Source organism: Macaca thibetana, chromosome 6, assembly GCF_024542745.1.
Source record: "Macaca thibetana thibetana isolate TM-01 chromosome 6, ASM2454274v1, whole genome shotgun sequence".
Taxonomy (NCBI): Eukaryota; Metazoa; Chordata; class Mammalia; order Primates; family Cercopithecidae; genus Macaca; species Macaca thibetana.
The window spans coordinates 70,837,459-70,860,567 of NC_065583.1; the positions used below are offsets into that span (position 1 = coordinate 70,837,459).

At 37.0% G+C, this 23,109-nt stretch overlaps 1 protein-coding gene and 1 non-coding gene across 8 annotated transcripts in view; both read left to right on the forward strand.

Annotated features, from left to right (window-relative positions):
• TMEM232 (transmembrane protein 232) overlaps positions 1 to 23,109 on the forward strand; it is a 318,910-nt gene that overhangs the window by 37,640 nt on the left and 258,161 nt on the right. Inside the window, exon 2 of one of the 7 annotated variants that reach the window (XM_050793060.1) lies at positions 12,895 to 13,134. The exons of the other annotated variants lie outside the window; for them this stretch is intronic. The gene's annotated coding sequence lies outside the window, so the exon portion shown is untranslated. The remainder of the gene's footprint in view (positions 1 to 12,894; positions 13,135 to 23,109) is intronic. 7 annotated transcript variants of the gene reach the window in all.
• Positions 10,714 to 10,846, forward strand: LOC126957784 (small nucleolar RNA SNORA51). Its single transcript, XR_007726951.1, has one exon. It is a non-coding gene; the product is annotated as a small nucleolar RNA SNORA51 (small nucleolar RNA).

A 23,109-nucleotide genomic window follows, 5' to 3' on the forward strand; every position in this document is an offset into this window, starting at 1 on the left:
CATCTCAGGTAAAGGCAAACAAATATTTACTGACAGGGTCTATTGGTATGCTAAAGAAACACTTACGTAATTAATTACAGTGAAATATTAACTGCTTACAAGTATATTGGACAAAAGAGTGTGAGAGCTTGGAACTGCTGGATGATGGGGAATCATAATATTGTTAAAATGCTCAAATCTTGTACAAATCTCTATCTTTTCATATAATATTTTCTTACTGGGAGCATGGGGTTATTACAAAGACTGAAGTAAGAGATAATCCTTTATCAATGAAATCATTGATTATTGGTTTTATTCCTATTACAGCTTCCTGTTTTGATGGATATTGTTTAATATTCAAAAGTGGCTTATTTGGATCCACCTGTACTTGTATTGGCCACTAAAATTCCTTCTATATCAGTAGATGATTGGAACCATAGTTAGGAATATGTGTTAATAAATCATCAAGTTCTTTTTCTGTTTTAATACTTGGTGGTTGAATTTTAATTTTAATCTGATTCAAACTTTCTGATCTGTCATTTTTAGTCAATTATTTTTCAGTCATTTCCAAAATCATTTTCCTTCTTTTTGAGAAGAAAATATGATTTATAAAGTTCCAGAAAATCTCTTCCTATAAAATGTTTTGGTGTGGAAGGCACCAAAAGGAAAGAATGGCATTCATCTAAATTTCCTAATTGTAAAGGCAAAAGTTTTGATTTATATACTGTCATTGGTTGATTAGACACCCCCAACATTTGAATAGTTTGATTACTCCGAGGAATAAGGCTCTTTAGAAAGGTAGGGTTGAGAATAGAAATATATATGTGTGTGTGTGTGTGTGTGTGTGTGTGTGTGTGTGTGTATAGAGAGAGAGAGAGAGAGAGAAAGAGAGAGAGATATCTTCACTTCCTCCAGATTATTACTTAAAATCAAGGGAAAAGCCCTCTTTATTTCCTCAGAGGCTCCCATACCTCTTCTTTCTTTTATATTTATTCTTTTTTATTTCTGTGCCCATTTCAGCTTTTTGCAATCTTTCTTTAGATGTCCTGGTTCCTTGCAATAATAACAGACACATTTAGATGTTTCTGAGGTTCTCTTTGGAAAGGGAGTCCTCTGTTTTGATCTGGATATCTGACCCGTGAGTTGCTGGAGTTGTAAATTCATGATTTTAGTGACCCTGTTATCCTTCTTTTGCTGTATAACTTTGGTCAGTTTATCAGTTAGTTTCCCTAATTCCAAAGTGTGTACACAATCCCAATTTATTTGGTACAATTTGACCACATTGGCCAATTGCTGATCCAATATGTTAAGAAAGGTTGAATTTAATAAAGAATCATTCTGACAATTCCTTAGACTGTCTTCATTCATTCCCAAATATTGTTGAAAACCTTTTCAAATCTTTCAAAATAGTCTAGCATAGTTTCATGTGGTCCTGTTTACACTGCTGGACTTTAGACCGATCAGCAAGCAATCTTAGAAAATATCTGAAGAATTACTTGTGCGAAACAATTTACTAGTTCTTGGGCCTTCTCCCTGTCTTCAGCTGTCTGCTTATAAAAGTTGCTTAGTGGATTTTTCCAGTCAACCTTTGATAGCCTTTCTTCAACTTTTTCTTTCAGATACCAGCATATGAATTAATTGTTATAAATCTCAATAGTCAGGTTCATAAGTTCTGGCGGTTAGATTGAATTTCTTAGTGATACCTATAGGATCTTGGGTAGGATCAGGAAACTCCTTAGCACTGTCTCTGAATTATGCCTTAGTCCTGGAGATATAGGTTATTGAAGGTTCCCAACTTAGATTAATTTTCTCCCTAAAGAGTGCTGCTAAAACCTCAGAGGGTGGTGGAGGAGGGAGTGAAGAAAATCTGGACAAGGCAGGTCTGAAAGCAAGTGAGCGGAAGGTTCAAGAAGCAGAGGGGAAGCAGTGGTAGCGAGAGAAGGCGAAGCAGTGGAAACTTTGAATAATTTTTTCAGTCGAGAAATGGTTTCCAAGATATTGTGGTTCACTTCATGTATAGAAGCAATTTTATCATTCCCCTTTGTAAAGTTTCTGAATGCAATTTGAAATTCTATCCCATTCTTTCTGCTTAATTCTTGAGCCAGCTCTTTGCAATTGTGCCCGTAGGTAAACCAGTTTTGGGATCTCAAATGAGCCCCATTTTGGCCAAATTAAACTAATTTCCTTTTTGATGATGTTGGTCTAATGAGTCAGAAATTTACAAGATGAAGCATTAAAATTTTTAGTCATAAATCCAGCTGGTGTCTTAGGAGGTGGTTTTCCCTATACTTTCAGTTAGATGTCTTATTTCTTATGTTTTCCCCTCTTCCCTCTGTCTACACCAAACCAAGGATGTGTTTAGGGTCAAAGGTGTATTGCTAAGAGGTACACTCCTCTGGCTCTCAACCCCAAGTAGGTTACCTCATGTGTCTCAAGAAAGCTCAGCTTCACGGGAGGCAGTCCATTACTCCAAATGCTAGGTGACCACCCATTTTGTGAGCATTTTCCAGAGGACCTTAAGTATTTTACCTGTTTTGTTTGTTTGTTTGTTTTTGTTTTGTTTGTCCTTCTGAGGGAACCCTATGGGACTGCCCACCAGGAGAGATCCCCTTCCGACACCTCTAAGAGATTCTTAGTTACCTAAGAATATCTGAGATTTGGGCTGGAGGGAGCAAATGTCTCATAGCTTTGGAGCAATTTTATTGCAATTGCTCTCAGAAGGAATATAAAAGGTTGGTACAGACAAAAGAGGTTTGAAAAGAGAAACATTCAGCTGATCGAAGAAACCACCGTTTTAACTGCAGCAATGCTTGGTTGACCTTACTTTTCTTTCCTTTCTTCCTGGCAATTTAGAACAAAGGGATAACCCTAGGGAGAACTTAGCAAACACATGATATACTACTCCTCTTAGAGATCCGAAAACACATGATACACTACTCCTCTTAGAGGTCCTAAATAAAGCTGATTTAGACCGCTAGCAAAAGAGAAGGAGGTCTGGATTCCTGGTAACCCACTATGTAAACCCAGTGGTTCCCCTATAGTTGGTTCAAACCCAGTGCTTTTGTGTTGGTACCAAGCACTGACTTGGTACCGATACAGAACTCACTCCTTAAGATGAGTCTTGTGTGTCCCTGAATCTGGCTGGAATTCTGCTGACCACGCCGTCTGTCAACCTAAAGTTTAAGTAAAAGACATTGTACCTTAAAGAAATTTTAAGTTAATTTTGTTCTGATGCAAGTTTGAGGACTAATAGCCTGGGAAACACAGACTCAGTCAGTGAAAACTGAGAATGTGGCCGGGCGCGGTGGCTCATTACTGTAATCCCAGCACTTTGGGAGGCCGAGGCGTGCAGATCACGAGGTCAGGAGATCGAGACCATCCTGGCTAACAGGGTGAAACCCCATCTCTACTAAAAATACAAAAAAATTAGCCGGTCGTGGTGGCGGCCTCCTGTAGTTCCAGCTACTCCCGAGGCTAAGGCAGAATTGCTTGAACCCGGGAGGCGGAGCTTGCAGTGAGGGCACTCCAGCCTGGGTGACAGAGCAAGACTCCATCTCAAAAAAACAAACAAAAAATAAAACAAAAAAACAACAACAACAAACAAACAAACTGAGAATGTGTTCCCAAGTGGGCTACACAAAACACTGTATTTATACATTCTGTTACGTAGGAAATGGAAGAAGGGGAGCAGTGAAGTGAAAGTGACATTCTTATAATTTTGATTGATGCTCATTTACATTACATATAAGATAAAGCAAATGTGGTTACTGTATGTACAGTGAAATGTTAATGAGCATGTTGGTTTCTTACGGTCTGTAAAGTGATGACTTATTGTATCTTTCCTTTGTGTTTTATCTGATAGACAAAGTTGTAATCAGTAAACATCGATGAAATGTTTGACAGAATCCAGCCCTGGAGAGGAGAGTTCAGCTTTCGTATATAGGCCTAGTTTTTATTATGCATATGGCCAACCTGAAGCCATCTTGGCCCACTTTTAGAATTTTATTTCAAATTTTCTTTTTCTGATAGTTGCAAATAAATAAAAAGTACTGGCACACAACATAAATCCAATATAAGAATTCATGAACAATTACATCTCTTTTGTAGCTCCTTCCTAAACCATTCATCACATTAGTTGTTTGCATCAAAGACAAACAAACAGCTTCCTATGGTGAATAAAGGAGGTTTGAAATACTTAACTAACTATGCCAGAACAGGGTTTTATAATTTCAGTATCAGCTCATTGTGAATTTCCCAAATAAGTAACTAAATAAATGATTGATTGGAGAGGAATGAAAATAGTTCCTGTTTAAACTTTAATGATGCTTTTTAATTCATTTTCTTCATTGTCCAAAGCTTGCTTGCTCGCCCTTCCTTCCTTCCTTCCCTCCTTCCTTCCTTCCTTCCTTCCTTCCTTCCTTCCTTCCTTCCTTCCTTCCTTCCTTCCTTCCTTCCTTCCTTCCTTCCTTCCTTCCTTCCTTCCTTCCTTCCTTTCTTTCTTTCTTTCTTTCTTTCTTTCTTTCTTTCTTTCTTTCTTTCTTTCTTTCTTTCTTTCCTTATACTTTAAGTTCTGGGATATATGTGCAGAATATGTAGGTTTGTTACATAGGTATGCATGTGCCATGGTGGTTTGCTGCACCATCAACCCATCATCTACATTAGGCATTTCTCCTAATGCTATCCCTCCCCTAGCCCCACACTCCTAACAGGCCCTAGTGTTTGATGTTCCACTCCCTGTGTCCACGTGTTCTCATTGTTCAACTCCCACTTATGAGTGAGAACATGTGGTGTTTGGTTTTCTGTTTCTGTGTTAGTTTGCTGAGAACGATGGTTTCCAGCTTCATCCATGTCCCTTCAAAGGACATGAATTCATCCTTTTTAATGGCTGCATAGTATTCCATGGTGTGTATGTGCTACATTTTCTTTGTCCAGTCTATCATTGATGAGTATTTGGGTTGGTTCCAAGTCTTTGCTATTGTGAATAGTGCTAGAATAAACATATGTATGCATGTGCGTTTATAGTAGGATGATTTATAATCCTCTGAGTATATACCCAGTAATGGGATTGCTGGATCAAATGGTATTTCTGGTTCTAGTTCCTTGAGGAATCACCACAGTGTCTTCCACAATGGTTGAAATAATTTACACTCCCACTAACAGTGTAAAAGCATTCCTATTTCTCCACATCCTCTCCAGCAGCTGTTGTTTCCTGACTTTTTAATTGCCATTCTAACTGGTGTCAGATGGTATCTCATTGTGGTTTTGATTTGCATTTTTCTAATGACCAGTGATGATGGCCTCTTTTCATATGTTTGTTGACCGCATAAATGTCTTCTTTTAAGAAGTGTCTGTTCACCCACTTTTTGAAGGGGTTGTTTATTTCTTGTAAATTTGTTCAAATTCCTTGTAGAATCTGTAGATTCTGTCCCTTTGTCAGATGGACAGATTTCAAAAAGTTTCTCCCATTAGGTAGGTTGCCTGTTCACTCTGATGATACTTTCTTTTGCTACGTAGAAGCTCTTTAGTTTAATTAGATCCCATTTGTCAATTTTGGCTTTTGTTGCCATTGCTTTTGGTGTTTTAGTCATGAAGTCTTTCCCCGTGCCTATGTCCTGAATGGTATTGCCTAGGTTTTCTTCTAGGGTTTTTATGGTTTTAGGTTTTACATTTAAGTCTTTGAACCATCTTGAGTTAATTTTTGTATAAGGTGTAAGGAAGGGGTCCAGTTTCAGTTTTCTGCATATGGCTAGCCAGCTTTCCTAACACCATTTATTAAATAGGAAATCCTTTCCCCATTTCTTGTTTTTGTCAGATTTGTCAAAGACCAGATGGTTGTAGATGTGTGACCTTATTTCTGAGGCCTCTGTTCTGTTCCATTGGTCTATATATCTGTTTTGGTACCAGTACCATGCTGTTTTGGTTACTGTAGCCTTGTAGTATAGTTTGAAGTTAGGTAGTTTGATGCCTCCAGCTTTGTTCTTTTGCTTAGGATTGTCTTGGCTATATGGGCTCTTCTTTTGGTTCCATATGAATTTAAAGTAGTTTTTTCTAATTCTGTGAAGAAAGTCAATGGTAGCTTGATGGGGATAGCATTAAATCTATTAATTACTTTGAGCAGTATGGCCATTTTCACAGTATTTATTCTTCCTATCTTGTCCAAGGGTTTCTAAAGCACCTGTAAATACTTTAAATGCTTCAGTTTTCAGTATTTTGAATATTACTGTTTTGTATTAATTACAGATTATATTTATACTTACTATTTCTGAAAAAAAAATTGCCAATTTTTAAATATAGTACTATAAAGTTAAAATTTACATAGTAGTTATGAATCAGTTCATTAACATACATATGCAATAAATAGTGTTTCTGTACTTTCTATAAATTTCTACTCCAAGACTCTGTTCTGCTTGACTGCTTGAATATTTGCTCTCAATTGTTATTAGACCTGCCCTTGCCCCAGGGTTTACAAAGGTCCTGGGTACTGTCAATGGAAGACAAGTCTCAATCATTTTTGGAGATTTATTTGCCAGAGTTAAGGACGCACCTGGGAGACAGGTCTATGCCTTTCTCTGAAAATGATTTTCAGGGGTCCAAATTTAGAAGGGAAAGGGTGGTATATTGAGAAGCATGCAGTTTTCACATAAACAAAAGGGTCAAAGGAAAAATGGGGGTAATCTTCATTTACATAAGATAACACAGACAAATGGGGTAGGGGAACAACCGGATATGCATTTGTGTCTGGAAAACTGGGGTGACTGCATTTGTATAAAGCTATCAATGTGCATTGCCATGGTGAAGTTTTAACAGCTAACCAGGAATTTCCTTGTGGGCAAAACATGGAGGAGGCAACTAGCTTTTCATCTTGTAGCGGGCCATCTTATTTAGCAACCAAAAGGTGGAGGCAGGTTTGCGTGACCCAGTTCCCAGCGTGACTTTTCCTTTTGGCTAGATGAGTTTGGGGTCCCAAAATTTAATTTCCTTTCACAGTGCTCATACATCAACAAAGCATTGGAGAGATACCTCAGGGTATTGGGTCAATTGTCCCATCTATACGGCCTCCTCTGGTTTGACATACCTCTTATGGGCCACAGTTAGGCCCAGGAAAGATTTTTATGCCTCTTCTAGGCTGTGGGGTCCAGTCTCCTAAGGCACAAGGCCCAGCCATTTCTTTTGAGGTACTGTCACCTCCTGGGAGTGCCACTCCAACAGAGGACATGTATCTGAATGACTTCTGCTACATTCCAGTCTCAGGAGATATCTCTCTTTCTCCACAATCCCAAGAAATTTGTTTCTCCCTATGTAACACTTACTGTCATCTCTTCCACAAGCTTAGCTTTTTACTTTTGTCTTTTTAAGTCATAGCATAAGACAGCTTCAGTTTTCTGCCTTGAAGTTCAGGCATGAATGGAAGAAAACCTTCTTCTATCCAACTACGTATGTCTCTATGTATCTATATGGTTATCCATATAGAAATGAAATTCTACATTTATCTTCTGCCAGAACACTTTTGTGAATAAATTAATAACTTAATTGTCAAAACAAAACTATTAAAAATTACACACAAATACACACACACACACGCACACCCTCAGAGTAGAGAAGTACAAACCATGAAGACAGAGGAGTTACTAAACAAAATATGCAAAGCCTTCATACTTAAGAGACATCAGTGATATCCCATCACCTATGTGTCTCTACTTCACTTTTACAAACCAATCATCTTTATTTTTTTAACTATTTCCAAAAGGGACATTTTGTTACATTGCCTCACTTTTCCCTTTACACTACTCTGTAAGTTTCCAAATGGTGTTTTCTAATGTAAGTGTGTGGGACCCCAAAATGAATAAGATAATCCATTTTCCAACATATTTTGCACCAAAGGTTTGCAATTAGGATTTATAATATATATGTGTGTGTGTATATATATGTGAATATGTGAATATATATATAGAGAGAGAGGGAAAGACAGAGAGAGAGAGAGAGAGAGAAAGAGAAAATTTAACTTTATAATAGAAACCAAAACTACATTTTTTTCCCCAGAACAATAGATATAAATATAAAGCATATATTCAAACCTTATGCTCCAGGAATCTGGATAGTCCCTATGAGTTTGGATTTTATTTTATTGGCAATAAGGTTGTATTACAGGGTCTGAAATTAAAGGGTCTGAAAGGCTGGTAGAAGAGTGAAATGATTAGGAGATTTATGTTTCTGAATCATGTAAAAGATGAGACTAGAATATCAACCTAAAGGAAAAAATGGAGAGAAAATTAATATAGAGAGTTTATTTGGGTCAGATTTGAGGACTGCAGCCCAAGAGACAATTCAAGTTGCCATGAGTATATGCTCCAAGTAGCAGCAGTTACATGTGGGTTTTTAAAGGAAAGAAGAGGCAGTTCCTAAGTTGTTTACCAATAACTTACATTAAAATAACAAACTGTTGATTAGGTATACCTGGTTTTTGTGCCACAGATTCCAAGAACATGAAGATAATGGGTGAGGCAGCACTAGTCAGACTGCTCTGAGTTATTTCTCTTTTCTCAGGAGGAAGAAAGGTCAGAAGGAGAATGATAGATAAGCAGTTATTGTATTAATCGAGGATAGAGATAATGGCATCCTGAACGTGAGAGAATGACAAAGGGATGAAAAGCAGACTTGATTAACAGTGCTTCTTTGAAGATGAGGATCAATAATACATAGTGACCAACAGTGGCTCCCCAGTGATTTGATGCTACATGAGCCTGTGAACAACTTGAACTCAGGGGAGGCCTAACAAGGACCATGAAAGGAAGATTTAGACAGAGGCTGATCTCATGATTGTGAAGCTGCCAAATACACCCTACATTGTTTTTGAACTTTTAGATTCTTTTCTTTTTTCTTTTTGTACATCAGAGAGAAATATGCTTCTATACTGTGTGAGCCCTTTTTATTTCTGTTATATGTCACTAATTCCAATACAGTATTTTCTCTTACAATCTTATTTGTACTGAGGGCAAATTTGCGTGTAGTGAAATGTACAAATGTCCACACAATTCAGTCAGAGTCCTGGTTATCTATAACTTAGTGGCTTAAAACATTTGTTTTAATCAACTCTCACAGTTTTGGAGTTGACTGTCTTGTCTGGATAATTGTCATTTGGGGTGTCTCCTTAAACCACAGGATGTGGTTTGATGTCAACTGAGTCTGTAGTCATCTGAAGGGTTGATTGGGTTGGACAATCAAAATGGCTCTCTCACATGCCAGGCAGTTTCTGCTTGCTGTTACTTGGGCACTTGGTTAGAACTATAAACCTGATCCTCTAAACATGGCTCTCCATGTGACATTGTCTTCTCATAGCATGGTGGCTGGATTCTGCATGTCCCAAGAGATCCAGGAGCAAATTGTAGGGCCTTTTTAGTAGTTTGGCCTCTAAAGTCCTAGAGTGTCACTTCTGCCACATTCTGTTAGTCAACTAAGTCACTAAATTAAGCCCAGATTCACAAGGATTGGGATTAGACTGTATCTCTTGTTTGGGGGAGTGGAAAGGTCACATTGCACAACAACATACAGTATGGGAGATATTACTGTGGTCATCTTTACAAATTTAATCTGTTTCATTGAGTTTTGATACATATGTACACCCATGTTACCACCACTAATATATACTATATCCATCATGCCACCTTCCATTCAATCCTTACACCTCCCATAGACCATCACCATGCAGTAGTTTTGTCTGTGCCTGAATTTCGCATAGATGAAATAATATAGTATGCACACTTTTGTGTTTGGCTTTTTTCACTCAGTGTAATATTTTTGATATTTATGCATGTCGTTGCATGTAGCAGTAATTCGTTCTTTGTTGTTACTGAGAATAATCCTATTATATAAACATACCACAAATTGTTCATCCATTTTCCCACTGACAGATGGTTGAGTTGTTTGTAGTTTGGGACTATTGCGAAAAACAGTGCTATAGGCATTCTTGTACAAGTCTTTTTATGACAGTGTTTTCATTGCTTTGGGAATGAAATTTCTAGGTCAAGGTGTAGGTATGCAGTTAACTTACAAAAGCACAGACAAATAGATTTCCTACATTGTTATAGCTTATTTTCACTTCCATCAGCAACGTATTAGAGTTTCATTGTTCTATATTCCTCAAAATTTGGTAGTGTCAGTTTTTTTTTTAATGTTAGCCATTCTAGTTAGTGTGAAATAGAAGTTCATTACGCTTTTAATTTGAATTTTTCTGAAAACTAATTATTTTTATCATATTGGCTTTGTTGACTGTTGTCAGATTTTGTTCTGTATATCACCGATATCTGCTCTTAAAATTTCTCTTTACTTCTATGTTTTTTGGGGTCTATTTTGTTGTTATTTTTCTCATTTCTAATGTTAGCTAGTTAATTTTTAGGTTTCCCTTGATGTTAGATGAATGTTTATGTAACATTTCCTCTGAAGTGCCATTTTCTTGCACGTCATAAGGTTTTATATGCAGTATTTTACTCTCATTTAATTCTAAATATTTTTCAAATTTCATTGTTATTTCTTTTTTTGAGCCATAGGTAACCTAGAATTGTTTTTTTTTTTCTTTCCCAATATATGTAGGGTTGATTTATCCTTTTGTTATAATTTTCTAACTTAATTGTGTTTTGATGTCAGGGAATATAATCTACTCATGTAGATTGCCAACATTTAGCAATTTGTTAAGACATACTTTCTAAGCTAGTATGTGATCAAGTTTTAGAAATTGTTGGCCTCCTGGTGCTTACCACCAACTGTGTGCTTGCATTGACTGTACAGAAAAAAGAGATAGAGTAAACACACCACATATACACCTCAGCCCAGGTCCCGTGCCAGGTCTATATTGTGAATAGGGGGGACATAGAAAAAATCAAGAGAGAGATAAATTGTTCTTGTGTGTTTGGGAAAAATGTATATTCTGTAATAAATAAATATAGAATTCTCTATATGTCCATTTGGTCAAGCATAGTAATTATATTGCTTGTATAGCTTTGCTAAATTTTTATTGTTGTTGCATACATATCAGTAGTTATAAAGAATAACTCGAACTCCTATTTACTAATTTATTCTTGCAGAGCTGCACTGACTAACCTCTTTCTCTAACATTTTTAAAATAGCTTTTCATTTTCCAGAGGCTTAGCTCAAGTTTTTTTTTTTTTTTTCTTTTGGTCTATAGTATCCTGGATTTCAAGTTTCCTTCTTTAGTCCTTCAAAGTTGCTTTTAGAGACAGGAGCCAAAAGCCATCTTTACTGGCACTAAAACCCGTATCACTAACTTTTCTGTATTAATTGTTTATTCAGAAATCTCTTTTTATTTGGACATAATCTATTTTTTGTATGTACAGATTCTTCTGAGATTTTTATGTAAATATTTAAAAAATAAATATGGTGTCTCTTCATGTATTTATATTCTTTTTCTTTTTAATATTATTCTTGACTGCAACTGCCTATTACATTTTGAATAGTAGCAATGATACGGATACCCTTGTATTGTTTCTGGCTTTTAAGATAAAGCTTCCAAAGATTTATCATTAATTATCATGTTTGTTTTAGTTTTTCCTAGATACATTTAATTAAAATAAGGAGAACTATTCTTAGCTTGCAAAAATTTTTTTATTTGTTTTTAGAATCATGAATGGAAACTGAATTTAATGAAATTATTCTTTGGCATATATCAAAATATTCCCTACTATTTTGCTTTAAGTACATCAATACACCAGTGTTATGGTCTGTAAAAATAGATTTTACAGTATTAAATCATCCTTGCTCTTCTGAGACTAACCAATCTTCATTATATTCTTTTTTATTGATATCCCTAGGTATGGTTTTCTTATGTTTTGTTTAGAAATTTTTTGCAGCTAGGTTAATAGGTAATATTTCCCAATAAGTACCCTTTCCTATATTGCCCCAGATTCTATAACCTTGGGTGGCTCAAAATTTCACATATTTTTGTATAGAATATAATAAGATTGTTGAAACTCTAAAAAGGCATAATAATGGGAAAACTACTAAAAGCCTTAGGAAGATATTCTGGAAAGAAAGAATAAGCAGGCCGGGCGCGGTGGCTCAAGCCTGTAATCCCAGCACTTTGGGAGGCCGAGACGGGCGGATCATGAGGTCAGGAGATCGAGACCATCCTGGCTAACACGGTGAAACCCCGTCTCTACTAAAAAATACAAAAAACTAGCCGGGCGAGGTGGCGGGCGCCTGTAGTCCCAGCTACTCGGGAGGCTGAGGCAGGAGAATGGCGTAAACCCGGGAGGTGGGGCTTGCGGTGAGCTGAGATCCGGCCACTGTACTCCAGCCTGGGCGACACAGCGAGACTCCGTCTCAAAAAAAAAAAAAAAAAAAAAAAAAAAAGAATAAGCAAATAAAAATAGATAATGATAAAAATAATTTAAATAATTTTATTAACAACTTTAAAAGCAGTTTTTGTTTAAGTGTGCTGGTTATTCTTTTGATTAATATAATATTAGATATTGTATGTTTTTGGTTGTTTAAACATCTAAGAGAATCACATGTACTCTATATATATTACAAGGCCACAACATATATGTGTGTGTGTGTGTGTGTGTGTATCTCTTTGTAATTTATAATTTAATGCTGAAAAATTGTTAAATCTATGTAATCGTGAATCAGTACTTTCAATATTTTATTATAAAAGGCCAAGTATGCACAAAGGTTAATAAATCCCCATTTATTTTCAACCTAGATTTTATAGTTATCAATTAAACCCACACATTTTGATGTACTAATTTTGTAATATTTTCATGTTTAAAGTATTTATTGCTTAGTGCATTTATATAATTAATTAAAAGGGTATTACACAAAAAAACACCTAATAAGTATGCCTTTCCACTTGGATAGTAAGGTCTCATTAACAAGAAATACCAATATAATCCCTATTTGCAGATGAGATAACTGAGGCACCTGCAGTTTAAGTAATCTGCACAATGAAACAGACATAGTCTGTTCTGGAGCAAGGATTAAAGTAAGCTGCTGATTCCTGCGTTGCACACTTACCCACTGTATCACACAGAAGTCTGAGAGGGAGAAAAGCCAAATGTCCTAGGAGTGTAATGATGAATGAAAAAGAAGACATTTAATTCCAGAAGGGATGGTTGACAGGATCAGATACCATGGAGGGATCAGGTAAGGTCAGTACTGAGAAACTCATAGTGGATTTGTCCACTGGGAGATTCTTGTCAGCCCAAAGCTGAGGTCATAGGAGAAACTATATTCCAGATATTATATTTTTTTGTACTAGAATAAATTTAAGAGTAAATATCACTTAATTATAAAAACCATATCTGATGTAATTACAGCCTAAAATCAAGCCATTTTTTTGGCCACTTCAGATAAATATGCTAGGTAAATCTTTGAAATCTATTTAAATTATCAGAATTTACCCCTGGGAAGTGATAGAGAAAATGTGGCAGCTACTTTAGACCATCTTCCACAGTGGGACGCTTTGTAAGCCAAGAACATTAGAGCAAGCAGAGAGCTGGGTCCTAGAAATAGTTGGTGTCTAAAATAACTGGGTATTTTATTTATTTATTTATTTATTTATTTTTTTACCTTTCATTTCATTATTTGAGGAAGGTTTTGCTTATTTTAAAAGGAGAGCAATTCAGTCATTCAGATCATTTTTATTCGCTTAACATTTTATTTCCATTTCTATCCACAAATTCAATGAGTACTTTGTGTTTTGGGACTGTAGAAAATAAAAGGATATTTTAATCTTAATAATAATTTTAATTTACTTAAAGCTAATTTTTACTTTTACATCATGTTTTGCTGATTCAGTACAAATTATGGCTACTTCTTGACAGTGATGTAAAAGTGAAATAATCCAATTTAACAAGTTCATTTTAGTTTCTTTACATTTAATTGTGATTTTCCTGCAAAGTAAAAAAAAAAAAAAAAAAAAAAAAAAAAAGTGTCTTAATAGCAGAAGAAGTTAAAATTTTTAGCCTCATTTTATTTTTTTATTTCTGTTGTAAAATGGTCTGGGGGTTACTAACGACTATGAAATATGCTACTGTTGGCTCCTTTTTGTCCAATTCACAAGTCAACATGCTGTATGCATATAACTGTCCTGAGAAGGAGTGAAATGTTATGAATTATTTCTGCAGTAGGTTTTAATAGATGGTTCAAGACTCTCTTTTTAGCAAATAGCATTTTAGAAGCTGAATGTTTGAACTCCATTACTGATTAGCATTTTTGACCAAGTTCTATTATTCAACTCTACTTGAACTTGTAACTGTAACTTGTTTTTGCTCATCTATTCTGGTAAATGGTTCTCAACCATTTATATAGTCCACTCTACTTTGAAGTCTCTTTGAGAATTTAGGTCCAACAATGAATAACACAATCCCCCCTTTTTTGGATGAAGATAGATATTTAATCTCTCTCTCACGCTCAACTATTAAACGACTATCATTTACTGACACCCTACAATATGTGAAATATTTTATCTTGCCTAATCCTCAGGCAACTCTGCTTAGATATTATCATTTCTGTTTTACAAATGAGAAACTGATACTTGAACAAGTAAGAAGCGCTTATTGAATAATCAGGGAGGAGGGATCCAGAAGCCAAGTACCTAGCATTCCTGCCCACCTTCCTGCTGCCCTGCTCCTCCCGGAAGCAATTGCCATAGAAGATACAGATGTGGCTGTTAACATTCCTCCCTGGTCTTCAGTTAGTCCTTGGGATGGGACTCCCATCACTGGGAGTCTCACCCCTTGGCCAAATTTCTAGTTTTTTATGGTTATCAATACCGCCTGAGAAATTGTCGTATACAAGTGGTTTTCAACCAGTGAGCCCATGCGGAACTACCTCCCCTGGCTTTTATGAACTGTATGTTTCCTTCCTCCTCAACCTCTCTGCTGAAGCTCTTAGAGAGTCTAGGTTGGTACTGGCAGAATCCTGGTGTTGGAGTGTCATCGTGTATAGTATGAAACAATCCCCATTTCGCTTTGCCCTTGCCCTTCTCTTTTCCCTCTCTCTTTACCCCTTTTCTTCCTCCTTTCTCTTTGCAGATTCTTCTCCACCCCTACCCATACCCACTTTTCCTCTCTCTTTTAAGGAAAATCAGATTAGATGAGTTAATTTAAAACTTCCTTGGGTGATTTTACTTTCTTTTCCCCTCCTTCCCTAACTCCTGTGGTCTTCTGAACCCCCTTCCTCAAATATGAAACACATGTTAATGTCAGTGCAGTTATTTTAACATAGGTTTTCTGATTCTAATTATTTTCCATTTTTTTCAAAAAAGAAAAAAAAAGACATATCTAGCCTGCTCATCCTATGATAAATGTTTAAATTTTAAGGTAGCTTCTTTTTAGAGAAGGTTTTTTGCTTTAGAATATGGTTTTACTCAACAATAGAAAAACGTTTATGTTAGAGTAAGGGACTGTACTTGACAAAGCTAAAGGACAAAATAAAAGAAGACCAAGAAAAAGATGATTCTACTTCCTACATCTCTGCAAACCTTATATTTTTCATATTTACGTCAAAGCTCTGATTTTGTTATACAATTACTTTAAGCTACTCAGGTTGCATTTTTTTTTTTTTTTTTTTTTTTTTTTGAGACAGAGTCTTACTCTGCTGCCTAGGCTGGAGTGCAGTGGCACAACATCGGCTCACCGCAGCCTCCGCCTCCCAGGTTCAAGCAATTCTCGTGCCTCAGCCTCCCGAGTAGCTGGAATTACAGGCACGTGCCACCACACCCAGCTAATTTTTTATTTTTAGTGGAGATGGGGTTTCACCATGTTGGCCAGGCTGGCCTTGAACTCCCTACCTCAGATGATCCTCCTGTCTCGGACTCCCAAAGTGCTGGGATTACAGGCGTGAGCCACTGCACCAGGCCTCGGGTTGCATATTAAACTCACCTGGGAAGCTTAAAACAAAATAAGACAAACACACATTCCTGGACAACTCCAGAGACTAAATGTAGTAAGTCTGGAGTTAGGATGTAAGGAATCAGCAGGCATATAGATTACTTTTGAAAAATGCTTTTCCAACTCTCTATAAAGTACCAATTTTAAAACTTCCAAATTGTCATGGAAAAATTAAAATGAAAGATAATTACCATACAATGAAAAATAAAGACACCCCAAAACCAAATGTAAATAATTCGAATCAACAGACATAAAGTTGCTTTTGAGTAAATATAATCAAAACAAATATAACACAGGGGAAAGGAAAACAATTACAAAATTATGTATATTATTGAGTGAAAATGCATGTAACTAATATGGAGATAAATATGCTCATAACTTTTTGTCATTAGTCATAACAAAACAGATATTAGTGAAAGAGTAATTTCATGTATTAAAAATCTATGTGCAGATAAAAATCTAGATGACTTGGAATATAATGGTGACTTTTTAGATATGACACCAAATACATGATCTATGAAAAAAATAATTGATAACGTGGACTTCATTAAATTTCATTATTGGGATTGTCCTGTTAAAGACAATCCCAATAAAATGAGAAGGCAAGCACAGACTGTGAGGAATCATTTGCAAAAGACTCATTTGATAAAATATGTTATTCAAAATATACAAAGAACTCTTACAAACTTGAAAAGAAGAAAAAACAAACAACATGATTAAAAATGGACCGAAAACAGCACCTCAACAAAGATGAAATATAGATGGCAAATAAGCATGTGAAAAGATACTCTATATCATAAGTCATCAGATAAATGCAAATTAAAGCAATGATGAGACACCACACACCCTATTAGAATGGCCAAAAGTCAGAACACTGACACCATCACATCCTGGCAAGGACATGGAACAACAGGGGCTCTTATTTGATGCTGGTGGGAATAAAAAATGGTACTGCCACTTTGGAAGACAATTTGGTGGTTTCTTACAAAGCTAAACATACTCTTACCATAAGATACAGCAATCATGCTACTTGTTGCTTACCAAGAGGAGTTGAAAACTTAAGTCCAGAGAAAAACCTGCACATGAATGTTTTAGCAGCTTTATAATTCTTAAAACTTGAAAGCAACTAAGATGTCCTTCAGTAGATAAATGGAAAACAGTGGTACATCAATAGAGTAGAGTATTATTTAACAGTAAAAATGAATGTGCTATTAAGTCATAAAAAGACATGGAGGAACCTTAAATGCATATCACTAAATGAAAGAAGCCAATCTGAAAAGGCTACATAGTGTTAAATTCGAACTGTAAGACATTCTGGAAAAGACAAAACTATAGACAGTAAAAAAACTAGTTGCCAGGCGTGGTGGGGGATCGGGGTGGTGGGGCTGATGAATAGACAGAGCATAAAGGATTTTTAAGGCATCAAAAACACTCTGTACAACAATAGTATAATGCATACATGACATTTTACATTTGTCCAAACCCATAGAATATACAACACCAAGAGTGAACCCTAATGGAAACTATGAACTTTGGGTAATTATGATGTGTTGATGTAGATTCATCAGTTATAACACATCTACCATTCTGGTCCAGATGTTGATAATAGGACAGGCTGCGCATATATAGGAGTAGGAGGTATATGGGAAATTTCTGTGCTTTCAATTTTGCTCTAAAACTGCTCTAAAAAAAACATTGACAAACCTGAGAGAAACAAGAAATGGGGAAAGGATTCCCTATTTAATAAATGGTGCTGGGAAAATTGGCTAGCCATAAGTAGAAAGCTGAAACTGGATCCTTTCCTTACTCCTTATACGAAAATTAATTCAAGATGGATTAGAGACTTAAATGTTAGACCTAATACCATAAAAACCCTAGAGGAAAACCTAGGTAGTACCATTCAGGACATAGGCATGGGCAAAGACTTCATGTCTAAAACACCAAAAGCAATGGCAGCAAAAGCCAAAATTGACAAATGGGATCTCATTAAACTAAAGAGCTTCTGCACAGCAAAAGAAACTACCATCAGAGTGAACAGGCAACCTACAGAATGGGAGAAAATTTTTGCAATCTACTCATCTGACAAAGGGCTAATATCCAGAACCTACAAAGAACTCAAACAAATTTACAAGAAAAAAACAAACAACCCCATCAAAAAGTGGGCAAAGGATATGAACAGACATTTCTCAAAAGAAGACATTCATATAGCCAACAGACACATGAAAATATGCTCATCATCACTGGCCATCAGAGAAATGCAAATCAAAACCACAATGAGATACCATCTCACACCAGTTAGAATGGCAATCAGTAAAAAGTCAGGAAACAACAGGTGCTGGAGAGGATGTGGAGAAATAGGAACACTTTTACACTGTTGGTGGGATTGTAAACTAGTTCAACCATTATGGAAAACAGTATGGCGATTCCTCAAGGATCTAGAACTAGATGTACCATATGACCCAGCCATCCCATTACTGGGTATATACCCAAAGGATTATAAATCATGCTGCTATAAAGACACATGCACATGTATGTTTATTGCGGCACTATTCACAATAGCAAAGACTTGGAATCAACCCAAGTGTCCATCAGTGACAGACTGGATTAAGAAAATGTGGCACATTGGCCGGGCGCGGTGGCTCAAGCCTGTAATCCCAGCACTTTGGGAGGCCGAGACGGGCGGATCACGAGGTCAGGAGATCGAGACCATCCTGGCTGACACGGTGAAACCCCGTCTCTACTTTAAAAAAATACAAAAAACTAGCCAGGCGAGGTGGCGGCGCCTGTAGTCCCAGCTACTCGGGAGGCTGAGGCAGGAGAATGGCGTGAACCCGGGAGGCGGAGCTTGCAGTGAGCTGAGATCCGGCCACTGCACTCCAGCCTGGGCGGCAGAGCGAGACTCCGTCTCAAAAAAAAAAGAAAAAAAAAAAAAAAGAAAATGTGGCACATATACACCATGGAATACTATGCAGCCATCAAAAAGGATGAGTTTGTGTCCTTTGTAGGGACATGGATGCAGCTGGAAACCATCATTCTTAGCAAACTATCACAAGAACAGAAAACCAAACACCGCATGTTCTCGCTCATAGGTGGGAACTGAAGAATGAGATCACTTGGACTCGGGAAGGGGAACATCACACACCAGGGCCTATCATGAGGAGGGGGGAGCGGGGAGGGATTGCATTGGGAGTTATACCTGATGTAAATGACGAGTTGATGGGTGCTGACGAGTTGATGGGTGCAGCACAGCAACATGACACAAGTATACATATGTAACAAACCTGCACGTTATGCACACGTACCCTAGAACTTAAAGTATAATAATAAAAAATAATTCAAAAAAAAAAAAAACATAAAGTCAGGCTGGGCATGGTGGCTCACGCCTGTAATCCCAATGTTTTGGGAGGCTGAGGCTGGTGAATCACCTGAGGTCAGGAGTTCAAGACCATCCTGGGCAACATAGTGAAACCCCATCTCTACTTAAAATGCAAAAATTAGCTGGGTGTGGTGGTGGGTGCCTGTAATCCCAGATACTCAGGTGGCTCAGGCAGGAGAATTGCTTGAACCTGGGCGGTGGAGGTTGCAGTGGACCAAGACTGCACCATCACACTCCAGCCTGGGTGTCAGAACGACACTCCATCTCTAAATAAATAAATAAAGTCTTTAAACAAACAAGAAAACAACCCATGTGCACTTAGGGAACACACATTAGGTATATCAATATCAAAATTTTTATTGTGACCAGTGATCTTTCTGATGCTTCTTAATTTTATCCAATTTAGATTGAATTTCAGTACTATTCTTTGCATGAACTAATGTAACTCTCCACTGTTTCTGTATTTTGTTTGAATAATATTCATAGTAGAAAAATGAGTCTCACCTAAGTAAGATGGGAATCGAAGAAATTTTTTTCAAATTTCATCAATTTAAGAATGTTAAATTTTTTGCCTACAAAGTTACGCTGTATTTTCAAAATTTAATGTCAAACTTTTTACCAGCAGCCAGTTCCTATAAGTTCTCCTATTACACAATACCCAAACAAATTATGTTTTAAAGAAAGAAATGAATTCTGGATTCATGAACTCCTTATGTGTGAATCTTCTTTAGAAAATAAAATCTAAACATTCCATCAAATAATACGATGCTTAGTGATAACTTTTTACAGACTGCAGTAAAAAGATTATCACCCACTTCAATGATAATTGCTAAATTACGGGGTATCTTGTTTTAGTTTTCTATTGTAACCAAAACAAATTACAACTTAAAAGGTTTAAAATAATATTCATTTACTATCTCACATTTCTTTTGGTCACAAATCCAGGTAGATTCAGCTGGGTTCTCTGCTTGATGTCTCACAAATTGAAACCAAGATAGCAGATGGAAAACAATATTTGCATACCACACAGCCAAAAAAAGGTTAATATCCAATATATTTAAGGGACTCAAACAACTCAATAGAAAAAAGAACAGACAATTAAAAAAAATGAACATAGAACCTGGATAGACATTTCTCAAAAGACGACATACAAATGGTCAATAGGATATACGAAAAGATGGCTCTGCATCACTAGTCATGCAGATAAATGCAAATTGACAATTAAAAAAAATGAACATAGAACCTGGATAGACATTTCTCAAAAGAAGACATACAAATGGTCAATAGGATATAAGAAAAGATGCTCTGCATCACTAGTCATCAGATAAATGCAAATTGAGACTACAATGAGATATCACCTTATATCTGTTAGAATGGCTGTTACACAAGAAATGAGGCCGGGTGCAGTGGCTCACACCTGTAATCCCAGCATTTTGGGAGGCTGAGGCAGGCAGATCACCTGAGTTCAGGAGTTCAAGACCAGCCTGACCAACATGGTGAAACCTTATCTCTACTAAAAGATACAAAATATTAGCCTGGTATGGTGGCAGGCGCCTGTAATTCCAGCTACTCAGGAGACTGAGGCAGAAGAATCGCTTGAACCCGGGAGGTGGAGGTTGCAGTGAGCCAAGATCACTCCACTGCACTCCAGCCTGGGTGACAGAGCGAAACTCCGTCTATTTAAAAAAAAAAAAAAAAAAAGATGAAGCGTCCAGCGTGGTGGCTTACTCCCATAATCCTAGCTCTTTGGGAGGCTGCAGTGGGTGGATCTCTTGAGCTCAGGCATTTGAGACCAGCCTGGGCAACATAGTGAAACCCCATTTCTACAAAACAAATAAATGCATACATACATACATACATACATACCTACTTGCATACATACATACATACATTAGATGGGTGTGGTGGCTCACACCTGTAGTCCCAGCTACTTGAGCTGCCAAAGCGGGAGGATTGCTTAAGCCCAGGAGGAGGAAGTTGCAGATTGCAGTGAGCCCCAAGATCGCGGCCAGTGCACTCCAGCCTGGGTGACAGAGTGAGACCCTGTCTTAAAAAAAAAAAAGATGACACTAACAAGTGTTGGTAACGATGTGAAGAAAAGGGAACCCTGTACGCTACTGATGTCAATGTAAATTAGTATAACCATTGTAGAAGTTCCTAAAAAAAATTGAAAATAGAACTACCATAGGAACCAACCATCCCACTACTAGGCATATATTCAGTGGAAATGAAATCAGCGTGTCAAAGAGATATCTGCCCTCTCATGTTCATTGCAGCACTATTCACAATAGCCAAGATATAAAATTAACCTAAGTGTCCATTGATGGATGAATGCATAACAAAAATGTGGTATATATACATATACTTTTTAGCCTTTAAAAAGAAGGAAATTCTGTCATTTGAGATGACATGGATGAACTTGGAGGACGTTATGCTAAGTGAAATAAGCCCAACATGGAAAGACAAATATGCCATGTTTTCACTTATATATAGAATCTAAAACTATCAAACTCATAGAAGCGGAGAGTAGAATGATGGTTGCCAACAGCTAGGAGTGGGAGGTAGAAATGGGGTATGTTGGTCAAAGGGTAACAAGTTTCAGTTAGAATCAATACATTCTGGAGATCTGTTGTACAGCATGGTGACTATAGTTAATACATACTTGAAAGTGGCTCAGAGGGTTGACCTTAAATATTCTCACTACACACACAAAAAGATAACTGTGAAGTAATGGAGATATTAATTAGCCTGATTGTGGTAATCATTTCACAATGTATGCATATATGAAAACATCACATTATACAACATAAATATATACAATTCTTATTTGTCACTAACATTTGCTCAGTTATGCTGGGGATGGGGAAAAGGGGCCAGCTGAGCCAGTCTGTTACCTGGAGGCTCTGGTAAAGAATGTACTTCTAAGATCATCCAGGTGGTTGGCAGAATACAGCTCCATGCAGTTGTAGAAATGAAGTCCCTGTTTTTCTTCTGTTTTAATTTCGTCATTTTCGTTATTTGGCTGGAGTCAGTATTTCCCAGCTTTTAGAAGGTTTCTATTGTAAACTCCTCCATTTGAATAACTACTTCAAGTGATTACATTCCATTGCAGTGGTCCTACACAAAGCTTACTTGTAAGAATTTTTAAGGCCAGGCACGGTGGCTCAGGCCTGTAATCCCAGCTCTTTGGGAGGCTGAGGCAGGCAGATCACTAGAGGTCAGGAGGTCAAGACCAGCCTGCCCAACATAGTGAAACCCCGTCTCTACTAAAAATACAAAAACTAACTGGGCATAGTGGCATTCGCCTGTAATCCCAGCTACCTGGGAGGCTGAGGCAGAGAATCACTTGAACCTGTGAGGTGGAGGTTACAGTGAGCTGAGATGGCACCACTACACTCCATTCAGCCTGGGTGACAGAGTAAGACTCTGTCTCAAAATAAATACATAAATAAAATAATAATAACAAATGCAAGCTTTTCTAGTTTTATTCCATTCAGAGCTAATTATACTTGTAAATAATGGTGCTAATCCAACAGTTCTACCTTTATGTCACTAATATGTCCAAATTGCACTTGTGGTAAAGCAATTGCTGAAGTTTGCAACGTCTGTGCATTTCTTAAGTTGCAATGAAAAATAGTTTACTAGATTTATTTGTTCTCTAAGTTTGTCTCCATATTGTCAACCAGTGCTGAGTACATTGCACTATGTGGTCGACCAGTGCTGAATACATGGCAAAGATTCATTGGAAATCTCTGATGCAGTCTGTGACTCTTGTTTGTCAATTAACTATACTTTTTTAGTCTTAGCAATACAAAGTGCTGTTGGCTACAGCCAATAGATGAAATATTG